We start from the raw sequence: 17,003 nt of genomic DNA on the forward strand, positions 1-17,003 counted from the left end.
TTCAACTGTGCACTTAATTCATTCATGAGGCCCAGGCAATAATTCATTTGAAATATTTGCATCTGCAAACAAAAGAATGTCCACAAAAATCACAAATACTCAAATATTAAATGATAATACAAACAAATAAAAATCCCAGACAAATAAGATAAATGATGGTTGATGGCTTATATATTGAAAGAAAACTTCAAAGAGTATAATAATTAAGACTGAGAGGGTCCCCACCCTGGGCTCTCTTCTTCTCTGCTCCCTGATTCAAATCAATGAAAACCCAAACCATCCATTTTATTGCTTATATTACAGAAAAAGTGATGCTAAATGCTTCAGTGAGCAACCATGGGCTCTTGACACCTCATCCCAGAATGTGGTAGACTCGACTTCATTGGTACTTGTGAAAAACCACGGGTGCTACCCTTACAGGTAGGCCCAAATATGTAATAAACAGAACAGCAGGACATGCATCACCACCCACCTGGCAGATACCAAATAGAGAATAGGGAGGGGACCCATTATGCTAGGGTCTTCCACAGAAATTCAGGAGCCAGACAATTCCCTAGGAAGGAGTTGGAGAAAGACCCAGATGATACTCTAATGAGTGTTCTCCTCCTTACAGAGTAGAAACCCTAGAAAGGAAGTCAATTCCAACAATAAAACTGAAGTGCAAAAGACTTATGAATGTGCATAGGAGGAATTTCATCAACTCAAGGGTTATAGAGGATGCTGAATTATTTTTGTGGACCCAAAATGATTATTTTTTTGTGGGGGAGCAACCCTGATCTTCCTTTGGGAAGTCTTAGTAGGGCTATAAATCATGGAAGCCTGTCTTATCCTAGCTGAGGGAAGTCTGGTGAGTTACTTTACTAGGCACCAGTTACCTGGAGAATTTGTTAACTTAGCAGTTGTTGGGTCTACTGCCAGATTAGGCTGGAGATGACCCAAGGATTTGCTTTTCTAATAATTCCCCAGTGTATCTGGTGGAGTTGAAGTGGGGACCACACTCTGAGAAGCAGTATTCTACACTATGATCATTGGACTATCCATCTTCAAACTATGTGCCAAAAAGTCAAATATGATAAATTTGTTCATTCCAGAACTGGGCCTGAAAAGACAGCATAATGGCAGCCTCCAAGATTTCTGGAGCCATCCAGTATCACACCTATTCCCAAGTCAGGCTCTGTAACTTGTCTAACCATTCTGTTTAATATCTTTCAGTCAATTCTTTGAAAGAGTTCATAAATTTCTAAAGGAAACATGCTATCAAGAATTGGTATTTTGCACACACTATTTTTTCCATAAACATTTATTTTCTCATAAAAAATAAATGGTACTGAAACAATCTTCTATGTAGAAAGGACAAGGCTTAATCATAAATTAAGGGCAACCAACAAACACCTATCTTGTTGTTCAGTTCTTGAAAGACAGAACAGTTGTGCCCCAATGCTCCAATTCCAAGGTTATCCTCCTTTAGAGATATTCATCAATATTCAAGTCATCATTTGAAAATTCATTCAGCATTACTAACCATTCTAGGGCATAAAACTTGTTTTAGCACTTGAAGATTCTTGAGGTCACTCTCTGTAGAACAAATGTGTGTGCACACACAACAAAAGTTCTGATACAAGTGAGGATGGAGAAGATCTTCTACGATTCTCCGGGAATCAGGCTGGGACCTCTTGCTAGCAATTCAACTCACCCAATGATTCAGAAATATGTTTGGAATTTTTGTCTTAGATCCTCTAGTGTTAGCCTTTCTAGAAGTACCTTACGGAGAGACTTTTTTCCTATGATGACTGTTGCACATTTGAGAGTTTGTTCCTTATAAATCATCTTGCCCAGAAATAGAGTGCTAATGTTGCATAACTCAAGTACACAGGTCTAGACTCATACATCTGTCTACCCTATGGAGTTGGTTCCAATCTGTTTTCCAAGAGAAATCTCAAAAATGACAACCTGAACTTTCTGGATCCTCTTCCATGCAGAGAAGCACTAACAGCCTATTCAGTCACAGGTCCTGGGGAGCCACCAAATTTTTAGTAAGAGGATAGAAACTTCAATACTAACCTAATTGACTTTTAAGCATTTGACTTTATATCTTCACAGCAGAACTTCCTATGTTCTCCAAATTTTTGATGCTGAACACACACTTGAAAAAAAATATGCACATTAAAAAAATCACACAAAGGTAGCTAAAAGAAACATGACTCATCTACTCTTCCAGAGGCTTGAGTCTTCCCCCCAGCTGCCTTTTCTCTTGCAGCATTAGTGATTGAACCCAGTGGCTTGCATAAGCTAGGCAAATGCTCTGCCACGAAGATATGTCCCCAGTCCCTGGAATGTTTTTTTTAAAACTGATAACCCACTTGAATCAAATGTATGGAAGATGATATGTCATGAGCTTTGTAATGTTTTGAACAACCAATAAAAAAATAATAAATTAATTAAAAAATGAAAAACAAAATAAAACAAAACAAAAAAAAACTGATAGTTCTCTCTGGACTGGGAGAAGAAAATTAATTGGTTCAATTTTGTTTTAAGGATGTTTTGCCTTTCTTGGTTCTTATGCGTATCCATTAGATTTGGATTCACATGTATGCATTTCTTGGTCTATTGAGAGTTGTATATCTCCTCATCAAATGGTTTTATTGCATTCTATGGATACTGTTTGTTAATGAGCAGTATTTTTCTCCTTTCATTTGTTGGCACAAGGTTCTAGGTCCAAATTGTGGACCTCCACTACGAAGTACAACTGCTGGCACATATTCTATAAATGAACCTCACACATTCATTCTGCAGCACATTTCTGAACCTGTGGTATGAAACATGCTCTGCTATAAGCAATAAAGATTCCCTGGTAAGGATTTTTGATACCCTAATGTAACTCACATTTAAGTCAATTAGAAATCTGGCATATCTTTTCTCTCCAAATTTTCCTCTCAATGTTTGGTCTGTGTGTACTTTCACAAACTGTCTCAAACGCTTTGGAAGAAGACATGATACAAGTAAATAACATAAACAAGAAGACACAGAGTGATTAAAACCAGGGGGAAGTAATAAAGAAATAATAAATATATTGACGTATAAGAATTTTCAATTATCTAAATTAGAAAAACATAAGATTTAAGTCAAACTTGAAAGTACTATGATTTTTCCAATTAAGTCAATTAATAAACACTGTGAAAAATTCAGTGCCTAAACATATCTTCACACTAAAATTAAAGGTATTTATTTGTCTGGCATTTAAATGTAAAAGGTCAGAAAATCAGCTCTTCCTTTTTTAGGAATAGAATTTTTTATATATTCTACCTTAATTTACAGACTTTTCCCCAGGATTTTAGATTTTAAAAGAGTCAAATACTCTCATCTTCCCACAGAAACTGCCCTAGCAATGAAATCTGCATTAGGACAGAATTAGAAAATCCACAAATAAGATCACAAAGTAAAAAACAGGTCACAGAGTAAAATAATTTTTTTTAGTTTTCTAGGCAGTGAGAAGTTGACCTAAGTATACTAACTTGGTAGAAATTTCATAATAGATGAAAAACTAGAATAACTTCCCTTTAAGCATCAGAATATAGAAGGTAGCAATCATCATGACCACTCTACCTGATAACTTCCTTGTATAGAAATGCTATGGCAATTATATCTTATAATTGACCATCTGAGCATCCATCCATCCATCCACCCATCCACCTACCCACCCATCCACTCATCCATTCATCTACCATCCATCTGGCCACTATCTATCCACCTATCCATCCACCCACACACCCAAACTTTCATCCACCCACCCATATAGCCACTCATCTATTCATTCACCATCCATTCACCCATCATCCATCCATCCATCATCTATCTACATATCCAATCACTTCTTCTGTGAAAGGCTTCCAGAAGGGGAGAAAATACTATAACTGAACTGTCCATATTTTAAATAGGAGATCTCAAGGATAGAAATCTATTTTAAAATCAATTTTATATATTTTGCAGGAATAGTTGAACAAATTAAATTTAAAAAATTATAGATATGTTTAATACATGGCACATTGCTCAAGAGAGGATGAAAACCTTCAACAAGTATTTGTTGAGTACTTATAAAGCACTACAAATTTTTTAAAACTATGAGTAAGAAATAGATCCTATTCTTTAGAGACTTCTATTCTAATGGCCAAGGGGGATCCATGTAATTCATGCACCATTAACCATAAGTGTGATTATTACATATAAAAATTTACATCTGAGGAACATATTCATCCAGTTCTACCTCCCTAATATATCCTCTTCTCCATTTCTACTATCTAAGTCTAAATATTCCTCCAGTTACCCTGAGTTGTCTCCTAATCAGATTCATTGCTTTCCTCCTTTTTCTATTCAAACCACTCTCCACACTGCAGCCAGAGTTATTTTTTAATCAGATTATGTTACTCTTGCTTTCACAGCTTAAATGATTTCACATTCCATTTAAAATAAAATCTAACATTTTTGCCAAGTCTTCAACGACGTTCATCTGTGGGATTTAATGTTTTTTAACTCCCCCCAATCCCATGGCACTTCGGTGTCACTGCCCTTCCTCCTGATTAGTTTTCTATTAAAAAATTACTTCATTAATAAGGCCTTTTTCAAATACACCATATAATCATTCTTTTCATTTCTTTTATGTCTAAAGAAATGATCTCTTTTAGCTTACTTATATTAGGTCTCTTCCTTATGCAAAACCCATGAAGAAGAGGGCATGTCTTTCTAATTCATCCTCTATCCTCAGAGCCCAGGACAATGCAAAGCACATGGTCCGTGTTTCAGACTGCACTTCCCAAACATGGCTACCCTGATCTCCAACCCATGGAATTTTCCTGGTGTGTTAGTCAGCTTTTCATCACTTTGACAAATACCTGAGAGGAACAACTTAAAAGGGGGAAAATGGGGGAAAAGTTTATTTTGGCTCATGATTTTCCAAAGATTTTTGCCTACGGTAGGCAGGCCTCATAGGACAGATTATCATGGCAGTCGGTCATGTTGGAGGAAAGCTGCTTAGCATACTGAAGCCAGGAAGCACAGAGAAAGAGGTGAGAGAAAAGGGACCAGGACAAGATACAGTTCCCATGGGCATATTCCCAGTGACCTACTTCTTCCAACCATGCCCCACCTGTAGCTATCTGTAGCTACATCTGTAGCTATCAATGGATTAAACCATGGATGAAATCAGAATCCTTGTGGTCTAATCACTCAACTCTGAACATCAATGCACTGGGGATAAAGCCTTTACCATGATTCCTTGGGGGATACCTCATATCCAAGCCATCTTGCTTTTGCTCCTCTAAGAAGTCCACTAGCAGCTGTGTGCAGCAGCCCACACTCGTAATCACAGATACTTGGGAGGTTAACCTGGAGAATCACAATTTCTAGATCAGCCTAGGAAAATTAATGGGACCCAGTCTTAAAACAGAATTTTTTTAAAATGGGTTTCTGGTGATGTAACTCAGTGAGGTATGCTTGCCTAGCATGCATGAGACCCTGGGTTCAATCTCCAGTACATAAAAAAAAGTCCACCAGCAGATAAATACATTAGCCTTACAAAAGAAGAAAATCCATTCATTTGCAACAACATGGATGAACCTGCAGGGCCTGCTAAGAGAAATAGTCCTGACACAGAAAGACAAATATCGAATGACATTGCTTACATGTAGAATTTTAAAAAGTCAGCAGGACAGTATTTGCCAAGGGTCGGAGAGTAAGAAAACTGGGGAGATGTTGGTTAAAGAATATAAAGGCTCAGTTATGTAGTATGAATAAATTCTGAAAGTCTAATGTGCAGCATGGTGATTATAGCTAATAACTTTCTGCTGTACACTTGAAATCTAGAAAGAGAGTTGATCTTAACTGCTTTCATATGCATTAAAAATGGTACTTATGTGGGGTGATGGATATGTTAATTAGCTTGATAGCAGCAGTCATTTCCCAGTGTGTGTCAAAACATTACCTTGTATTCTTTAAATACACACAACCTTTACTTGTCAAGTATAACTCAAGAAAGCCCCGGAAAGGAATAAAAAAAGGGAGTCCAGCTCCTCTCTCTTTGATCTGTGGAACCAATGGAATGCAGAGAAATGGCACTGGGTCTTGGGAGTTTGGATTGTAAGTGTTTATCAAAAGGGCATGTGGAATCAGCTTGGTCCCCAGGTATTGGGAGCTGGTAGAACCAGTAGGATGGGGAGCCTTGGGGGAGGTCTTTTGGTAGATGAGGATGGTCTTCAAAGGGGATCGGGGAGGATCTGGCTCTCCTCCCCTCTTTGCCTTCCTAACTCTAAGAAGAGTGGTTTTGCTTTAAACATGCTGCCATTGTAAAGTGCTGCCTCACCAAAGGCCCTAAACAATGGGTGATGATTGACAGAAACTTTTAAAACTGTGGGACACAATGAACCTTTTCTCTTTATATGTTGATCTTTCAGGCATTTGCTACAAATAAGAAATCAACTCAGGGGCCTAGATGATTGGGCTTCCATCTTGCTACTGTGAATCCTCACTTTTCATGCCTGTGGCTGCTCAAGGAATCATTCTGACTCCTGAAAGGGCACCCCTTTGGGAGGAAACCCCTAATAGCTGTGTATAGAGATCACAAGGAGAGGTCTTGGGACAGTAGGAGGAGAGAGAAAGGTCTGAGAAGCGTCTTCTGGTTTCTCTTGCTCTAGCCCCGACTGAGATAGCCTGAGCATGCACCATCCAGCCAATTGCAGTGTTCCTGGACTTCTGATCCATAGAAACCCTGAGAGATGATAAAATGGCTGTTCTATTACACCATTAAGCCTCCAGGTTATTTGTTATGCAGCAATCATTAGTGGGAACAGTCGATGCTAAATGAATATTTGAGTAGTGAATGAAGGTTGACATGAACAAAGACGTATGGCAGAGGAGCTGGGAACACAGGATGGATAAGGCAAGGGTTGTGCCAGAATTCAGGTGCGACTGTATTCTGCAGGAACTGCCAATTCCCTGGTGGGATAACTGATATGACAGACATGAGGGAGTCACCAAGGCAAAACAGAAAGAGCAGTTATGGCTGCCCAGCTTCAGGAAGAGTGCTGTTGGCAGGTAAGACCAAGCCAGACCTTGAGACATGAGTTGGAGTTTTCTAGGTTGAGAAGAAAATAAACTCAAGCCAGAGGAAATTGTAAGAGCATTCATGAAGAATGTAAAGGGAAATCTCCTTCTTTGTCCTTTAAGAGTTATTGAAAAGAAAATGGTGTATCCTCTACCACCTCTATACTGATGGTGCCAAAGAGTCAATATGCTTAGTTTAAGGGAAAGCTCCTGTTTCTTCCTATTGCAAACTTGTTAGCAGAAAAATATGCAAAAGTGGTATGCAATAATATTTTGGTTTTATACAATTCATTAAAACACACACATATAGTACATATATTTTATATATATATATATATTATATATATACACACACACACAAACACAGACACACACACATATAATTATATATGTAATTTTGAGTGAGAGCAGAAATAAGGAGAACAGATTGGGCTATGGACAAGTGTACACTGGCTTTCGGGTTTGGGTGAGACATGCAGTATGACTAAAAATTCTGTTTTGAGACTGTGCATGGGAAGATCCTCCAAATAAATAAAACATTTGAGTTGGGCATGGATATCAATTAATTTACCCAGTTCTTGCAACAAACTGGATTGAAGTGTATTCTGAAGGCTGATTCAGATTCATTAATCAGCTTTCCCTCACCAAAATTATAACATTGACAAAGTCCCCAACTTTCATAATCCATCAAAAACAAATCTGGAAGCTCAATTTAAGAAACACTTGGTCATCTGCAAAGTTAAGTTGATATACTTTCAGAGACCATTTGTCACTGATGTCTTTAACATGATATTTATGTGGAATTCACTTACTGAAGAAGGTTTGAATAATATAAAAGAGATTATTGTGCCATAAAGAAAGGCACAAGCTGTCCTTTCCATTCAGCTACTCTGAAGGTGTCTGACACTACAAAAAAAAATCAATCAGGTTAAAAATAGTATCAAAGGCATCAGGTATTTATTTTTGAGGACCTATGTAGAAGCTAGGGACTTGACAAACACTATTATTATCTTTCCACTGAGTGGAAGAAATGGGGCAGGGGTAGTACTACCTAATTTGTCCAAAGGAACCCATGTGTTTCTCTGCTTGTCGGATACAACCAATTTCATTTGGCCACCTATTGCCAAGAGCATATGCTAAGCAAGTGGTACCAACAGGCTTACTAACCCTGCAAGTCAAGGATTTTTACATAAGGAAACCAAAACTCAGGGCCTATGTAACTTTTCTAAACCACACAGTTTGGTAGGCAGCAGACCCAAGATGTGACCCATTTGATGTGTTGCTCCTTGTACCTGCTAAAGTTAAATAAAGAAGCTACTGAAACTTAATATTTAACTTCATGTGACACAGATGATTAACACAAAGTATAATGCATGCCAGTTAGGTATGACTGATTCATGTAAATAATGATTCAAATGCACTGAAACTTTAGCTACCCTGCAGTTAATGCAGAAGCTGTGTAGGAACATGCTGGGGTGGTGGATGGGTACAGTGGAGAGAATGTGATTTCACAGAATGCTTTCTGTGAGTCTCAGCCCACTTCCAAACCCTTGGATAGCAATGACTTCACTTGCACTTGCTCTTAATCTTCTCATAGACAATGAGTGTTATGAGGCTAATGTGCAGCCCCACAAAAAGCATGGGTGATGTGGAGGTGCAGGTTGGGAAACCAGACCGGGAAGGAGGTTCTTCTCCCCACTCTGAGACTCTTGCACACATTTACCCTGGAATCTCCATTGTCCCTTTAAACTTACTCCAGAATTCACCTCCTTGGAAGGAGAGGGATGAGTGTCTATGGGGAAAGATCTCAAGTCAGGCTCTCCAGATTTTGTGATCAGGAGAGATGATCTTAGCCACTGACACACAACTGGAATACGGGCATAGATAAGAGGCCTCATTTCTTAACTAAGCAATGCTTTCTGTGTAGATGAAACTTCCCCTTCTCTTTTGCTGTGCTCCCTTTCATGTCACATCCTGTGAGGTGTCCCTCCTGGAGGAATGCTCTCCCAGGACCCAGGGCTGAGACAGAATCTCGTCTCTGTGCTTCTTACTGGTGGATACGCAGCTGCTTCATGGACAAGACAGCAGTGTCCAGTGTCCTCTGCCTGTCCTAGTTCATTCATGCTGTCCTGAAGGCAGTACTAACAGTACCATCTTCCCTTTGAAAATGTCCCAATTTGTAGAACAAATTATATGGTCACCTTAATCATAAAATCTAACAATCCTGGTCATTGGCTTAGTTTTCCACATTCCACACCCACTGTAGGCTCCTTGAGGGATCCTGGTATTTCTCATTCATCTATGCATTACCAGTGCGGTCTATGGTCCCCAGAACTGCATAATGATATCACAAACTAGTGGACAGATGGAGGACTCTCCCTCCAAGTAGAGGACAGGAATGTACAGTACCTTAAAGCAGCAGCTAATGTACAGTACCTTAAAGCAACAGCATGGTTCATATTAAAGAAAATCCTCCCCTGTGTTTAAAAGTTCAAGAGTTAGAAATGAACTTGGAGGCAAGCATTCAGAAGTACAGGCTTAGAAGAGACCTCAGGTGTAGCCAAGTGAAGAAACTGAAGCTCACTGAGCACCCACATGGGCCGGAGAGCTGCTCTCTAGATGGGTACACATGGGTGAAGGGGAAGGGGACAGAGTCAGGCTCTTGGATGAAGAGGCCCTGGAAGTCTCCTGGGAAGGGACCAGCATTGAAGAGCAGGAAGGAAAAGGGACTCCATTGTGATTAGAGGAGCCAGGGATCCAGAAAGAAGAGGAAGGGTGGATACAGAAACTATCTGGCCAAGATGGTGGTTGACGGGTGGTACCAGCTGACTACCTGCTGGAGAGTAACAGACCTCCCAGGCACATTGTCACCAAAGCTTTAAGGTCATGATAGAGATGCCAAGTGGTCCCAGCTCTGTCACAATTATCCTGGTTCCTGGAAAATGTTTAGATTCTCCATTGGTGAATCATTCAAGGTATCTCGGATGAACAAGTAGCCATCTAGGAGAACATCTCTTGAGCTTCTAAACTGCTAGATGGACCTACTCATGGAAGCAGGATGAAATGAATGTAAAATTTCATGCATGTCAAGCATAATTTATATACAATGTTCAAGTCACTCTTTAGGTACAGTTCTGTGAGTTCTTACAAATACAAGCAGTCACAAACATAACTGCCATCACAATCAAGGGTTAGAACGGCTTTCTCTCCCTGGAAGCTTCCCCTGCCCCCGACTCTCCCTCCTCACCCACACCCAGCCTCCACCAAGCAGTAATTACTCTTCTCTGTCACGAAATCTGAGCTTTCTCCGGGACCTTCATATAAATGGAATCAACAGCATAAAATACTAACTGCATTTTAAAGCCAGTTCCCAACTAGACACACAAAAAAGAATTGATTAATGCATTTTGAAAATGCTACCTAGATTATGGCTACTCAAATTTTGGGGAAAAAATCTTCGCTACTTCTTTAAAAAGCACATAAATTTCTATAGTATTAAATGCTGCACAGAATATCTAAAACAATTTTAGTGTGTTTAATTAGATGTAATGGGCCATTCTTTGACTTTCATTTGAACTGAGGCTATTGCAATAAAATATTTACTATTATAAGCAATAACATTGAAATGAAAGCCCTCATTTTTAAAAATAATTGGCTAATGTGTTTTAAGTACCAGTGAGTGGCAAAAAAAGCTAACCATTCTCTAAAATATGCCAACTGGCTATTTCTTCTCCCAAGCCAGGCCTATTCATATTCCCAAGAGTCATTTTCAATTTTCGTTTCCTTAAAGGAGACAAAAGATCCAATTTTAATTTGACTCTTTTTTTTATTTGAAAACACACGAATTCAAGTGAATAAGTGAATGGAGTTGCATTAAAACAGCAACAACTGGTGAAATATTATCAGATGTTCAGGAGGCCAGACATTTTTTGTTTATTCAGAAAGATGCTTCCTGCAGGGAAGAAAAAAATGCAGCAATGTAACTCAATAAGGGAAGATGCAAACACAAAGGAAAAAAAATCCAAAAATGATCTTTGCTCAATCCTGAATGCTAGAAATTTCAGATTATTTAATAATCAATTACTAACTAAGCTTGCAAAAAAACAGGTCTCTCTAGTTAAAACCTGAGTGTGCAGTGCTTCAGGGGTACAATGCATACTTTAAGCCACTTAGTAGCATCTACCTTCCAACACAACCACACACTGACTGCCATCTCCACGTTTGTGATGCCTGCAGCCCTAATTCCCAAGTTCCACATTCACTAAGCCCCCACCCTGCACAAAGGTGATGATATGGTAGGTGTGTGTATGGATGGTGGGAGACACACACAGTTCACTTTTCAACATGCAATTTAAAAATCAACCAATCCCAAATGGAGCTCAGCATATTTAGCCCTACTCCCTCATCTCTGGGGAGGTTCTCTGTCACAATGAATGGGTCCACCACAATGCCTGATGCCCAAGTCAGAAATCCAGGATTCACCCCCATGCCTACCTCTCTCTCAAGTCTAATCAGTGAGCAGGTCCTATAGCATTAAGCTCTTCTCAGACTCCTAGAAAATCCATTCCCACCTCCATTGGTTAGCTCTGTCTGTTCTGCTCTCATGTGCAGGCTGGTGGAGGGTTGCTAACTGGGGTTCCACCTACTCCAATATACCCACTACTGCCCTGGTCCCCGTTCTCCAACATAAATTTGATTTGATAAGCCAGCTGCTACCTTTATTTTATTCTGTTGACTTTATCCTGTGCCTGGCCTTTGTGCTTTGCACATGCTATTTCTTTGGCCTGGAGAATTCTTCTCCCAAGAACCCCAGGATCTTTCCAGTCTTCTCCAGAATGCTTGTGCAGATGTCCACCTTGCATATCCAGAACCTTGCAAACTGAATTTTACTGTAACCGTCCTGTGCTACCTGGCTGTACATTGAAAAGCTGCACACGATGGTGTGGCTTTCTCTGACAGAAAGCAAATACCTAGTGCCTGGCCCATGAAGTAGGTACTCAAAGAATTTCCAAATGAATGCACAGAAACATAATTCCAAGAACTCAGGACTCACTGTTTGCACTATATGCCCTGGTGTCTATTCAGAACAGAATTTCCAGGACCTGATGGGCAGGAACCCTTGTTGCAACAGAACTCACATCGTCTCCATACTTGAGAGCAACAACCCTTGTTTCTCCAAAGCAATTCAGGAATGTAAGTGACTCACTGACTTAGATCCAATTTCCATGGCTGATTTGTAATTTCAAAACTGTTGTTGTGCTGATATAAAAACTTTAAAAACAGGTGGATTATAGTCACTCAGGTGTATTATGTGACTTACATAACAATTAATTATATATAGTACATATATAATTACATAATTCATAAAAATATGTCAATATATACTATATTTTATGTATTAAATGATTATATATATATAACTAAAAATCAGTTTCTACAGACACTTTTCCTGTCTTCCAGGACCTGTCATCTGGCAGGGAAGACAGGTTAAATAAGTAATTAAAATAAAGGTGTGATATATTACTGATAAGTAGTATGGATATTAAAGCCAGGATTCTGGTCAATGATTATAACGTTCAAAGAAATTGAAAGTAGTCTTCCTCGTTTATGTTGATTAAATATTATAGAGAATGCTTCTAAGAGAATAGTGTTTAGTGTTTTAAGCTCCATGTAGAATTTTGATCTCATCTCTGCTGTTCACTACCTTTTAGGCAAAAAATTTGAACTTCTTGTATTGCTTCTCCCACATACAAAAAGAATCATGTTGTCGCTTCCTTATTTTTAGCAAATAGGTATAAAGATGAATTTACATCATATTTTTTTTTTCATTTTTAGATAATGGTGCTACATAGATGGGATTTTATTCCTTTCCTCAAATCTATTTTTATACTAAAATTGAAAATTATTTTTCTAATTCTACTTTTTAAAGGCATGTGGCTATTTTTTTAGCTTTTAAGGTGATATCTGGACATTTCTCATAAAAATAGTAATTGCAAAAGTCCTTTCTTGTCAATCTGGTGACATGGAACAATTGTGAGGTGGGTTGTATGCATATAAAGATGTTTAAGCAGAGTTTATTGATTATAAATAAAATAGCTTAATTTTTTTAAAAAAGACATGATTTTAAAGGTTTTTTCTTATTAGTTCATTACAGTTTTACGTAATATTGGGGTTCATTCTGACACAATCATAAAGCATGGGATTAAGTGGCTCTGATTGGACCCCAGTGCTTCCCTTTCCCTCTCCCCTCCTCCTTCCCCCTGTTCCCCTTCCTTTACAATCCTGGTCATTCTTCTATTTACTTGCAGATTTTTTTTTAAGTCCTGTCTTATGGTTAGAAACAAAGGCAGCACTCACTGTGGTATGTTCACTGTGTACCCAGGTTTGATCAGATTCCTTCTGCAGTTCTCACCCTCCCGTCCTTCCTTCCTTTCCTTCAATCCTTACCTCTGTTCCCCTATCTCTCATCTATTTTCAAGGAACTTCCCCCACCAAAAAAGGACATATTCAAACTTTGTGTTTTTTTTTAATCTGACTTAGGCTTTGAATGATACTATAGATAGTAGAATGTTTACTTAATCAAAATGCATTTTTCTCTCAATAGCCACTCAGTTATATGGCTTCCCACTGATTGTATATCTCTTATTCATTGAAGAATCCAAGTTTGCCTATCAAAATAATTAACTAATGAGAAAAAAATCAAATGAATTTCAAATCTTATTATAAATAACTCAAACATTTTACCAAAAATTTTATCTCCCTTTCTATTCTCAAATGCATCAACGAATTCACTTGTCCCCCAATGAATTCACTTGTCCCCTGAAAGAGACTAGAAACAGCCTTTATAAGTTGGAGCAGCCCAACGCTGAACCACCACAGCAAATCTAGCATTTGATGAGCTCCCCTGATTTGGCTGGAGCCTCAGTCCAAGTCAAGAGGGAAAGACAGGGGGCTTCCAAGCCAAGGGAAGGCTGCAGCCCACTCTGCTCGCCCCTGAACTTGGAGAAGAGTCAGATCTGCACATTGTTCTATAATTGCTTCTAGCAGTCTTCTCCCTGAGCATCGAGGCCCTGGCTCGTCAATGCTTTTGCTGTCTAAGAGACAGAAACGAATTCAAACCATAGTTCTGGGAAGGACTGCAGCTCTTAGGACCGTCTCCTTAAACACATTTCTTACTCCTCACTTTACCTTCCTATCTGAAAAATCTCCTTATTATGTGCAGCAGAGATGCTAGACATACAGAATGCTAAGTGGAGGGATAGTCAGCCCGAAGGGGCAGAGAATTATCTGTCCTTAGCAGGGACACTGCTGCAGTGGCAAGCATGTCCCCCTTTCTACTGGAAAATGTACTCCTAGTTCTTCATTGGGCCATTTCCTTCCAAGGGGAAAAAAAAAAGCCCAAACTTCCCAGCTTCTCTTGCTATTCAGTACAGCAGGGAACTAATTTACTAATTGATGATCAATAAGGTATAAGGGAAAATGCTATATGGGATTTCAGAGAAGTCTCTTAAAATAGAGAAAGTATACCTATTTCTATCATCCTCCTTGTGTTTGCCTGGGATGTCAGTGCGAGGTTGGAGCTCAGGCAGTCTTCTTGGTTCACAAGGTGAGGATGGTGGCAGAGCATGAGGGCAGGTGCATGTGTGTGAACCTGAGTCGAGGCAGACCTTTGTCTACCTTCAGAGAGACCAACGAACCACTGAACTCCTAAACAACACTCAAGAAACTCCTTTTTTCAGCCAGTGTTACTTTCAACACTTTATTTGTAGCATAACCTCATCCTTAATGATCAATGTATCTACAAATGTCATCATGCTAAAGGTTTATACTATACAACTAGGTGAGGCTCACAATTATTGTCCATATTTAACAGATGAAAAAAACTAAGGATTGTACATGTCCAAGTCAGAAATTCCAGTTTAGACTCCGGAACTTACAACATCCCTGTACATTGTGGGAGTGAATCTCTCCTTTATGCCTTTAGCTAATGTTAGAGTCTGTAAATCTCTTAATCTTTTTAAAATCCCCTTTTAAAATTAAGATTAAAACCTCTGCCTACTCTGTATACTACTGTGAGGACAAGTGGCTTTATTGTTGTGTAACCCAGAGAGTCCTGGGGAAATAATCGCTCTCTAATTCATGTATGTAATCAAACTACTAAAATGTCCCCACAACATAGTTAGCGATTGTTCAGAAGACTTAACTTCTAGCACAGTCCAAAGGAACTGGTTTATACTGTCCTATTAAAACCAGTTTACAAAATCAAACTCCAAGTCAGTAATTAGCTTCCTGTTCTAGCAATCTCTTCTGTGTGGCACACACTGGGCTGGACTGGGTCTACCCACTTGGGTCCCAGTTTTTCCTTGTCCCCCCGTGCTTGCCTTTTAAGGACAGTGTCTGCTGTCAAGGAATGGTGGCATTGCACATGCTGTGGGGTACTGACTCAGGAAAATCTCTCTGGGCCCATAATCTACAAGCAGTTCAACTGGGTTGCCTGCAAGAGGACTTTGCAACTTTAGAAAAGGGATCTGAGTAAGTTGTCCTGAGGTTCTATTGCTTGTTTTTTTTTTTTTTTTCTTCTCATTTTCAAAAGTAATCACTAGGAGTTGCTTCAGCACTTGAGATCACCTATAAGATCCTGCAATCCTGTATAAACAGTGAGGCTGAAAAGGCTGTCAATCAGAGAAGACTAAAGAATCACTTTAGCAAATCACACAATCCTTCTAAGCTCCAGTTTTCTCCTTAGCTGCAGAGATGTTTCAAGGAGGTAATTTGTGTGCTCAGTTTCCTGTTGCTGGTGTAATGATTTACTGAAAACTCTGGGGCCTACACTCAGGAAAATGTATTCTCGCATGTTCTGGAGGTCAGAAGTCCAGTCTAGTTCTCAGTGGGCCAATATCAAGGTGTTAGCAGAGCCTAGCTCCTTCCCAAAGCTCTAGAACCTTCTGTGCTCCGTGGGACTATTGGTAGAATCCAGTCCCTGGAGGTCATGAGGTCAAGGCCCTGTTCCTGTGCCAACGGTGCCTACTATAACCTACAATCCAGCCACACGCACGATGGTCCTTTTTGTTCCTCCCATCTGTCTGGGATCATCACATCTTTGAACATCACATCTCCTTGGCCATCCTTCTGTCCTCCTCTTCCTCCTTTAAGGACTCAGGTGAGTTTGGACCCATACAACTAACTCAAGTTAATCTTTCTATCTGAAAACTTACCTTTTACCACTTGTTGTAACATAGCCACGTGGTTTCAACCTATGGACATGGGCCCTTCGGGGTTGTTATTGTGCTATCGCAAGCTGGGAGCACAGTATCTGGCAGATAGTAAGTACTTAATAAATAGTAATAATGGCTAGGACATATGCTTATTCTCTGCCAGGGATTGATCTCAGTGCTTTATGAATATTTATGCAGTTTGTCCATATAATCTTCTCAACATGAGGCATAAACTGTCATCATTTCCACTAACAAATGAGGCCCAGAAAGATGGGGTCACTTCACCGAGCTAGTAAAAGGCAGAAGGAAAATGCGAGGCCAGGCCCTGGGGCTCTTGAATTGTGCTTTTAACTCAGCTCATTCTACCTCTTCATTTCAATGCTATTATACAAACCAGTAAGCCTTGGCTGAAAGGAAACACCTGTGTTGTGTATGATTCGGCACAGGGGCCAGCAGCATGTGTGTGTGTGTGTGTGTGTGTGTGTGTGTGTGTGTGTGTAGATCTCTGCACGGGCTGTTGCATTTTCATCTGCTCTTTGTTCTGCATGATGCTGCCTTGCTTCTGGGGCTGGCATTCCTTTACCGTTCTGGTTAGTTCTTCCCAGAGGACTGGGGAAGAAACCCCTTGCTACAAGACTGGCTTCTATATGGGGAGAAATTAGATGAGGGTTTGTCTGTTTTCAGACTCCACCAGCA

The 17,003-nt window shown here is 39.6% G+C and overlaps 1 protein-coding gene across 1 annotated transcript in view; it reads right to left on the bottom strand.

Moving 5' to 3' along the window:
• Nucleotides 1-17,003, bottom strand: part of CNTN3 (contactin 3) — a 335,296-nt gene that overhangs the window by 65,366 nt on the left and 252,927 nt on the right. The window lies entirely within an intron of this gene.

This window comes from Spermophilus citellus, assembly GCF_964194105.1.
Source record: "Spermophilus citellus genome assembly, chromosome: 19".
NCBI classification, from domain to species: Eukaryota; Metazoa; Chordata; class Mammalia; order Rodentia; family Sciuridae; genus Spermophilus; species Spermophilus citellus.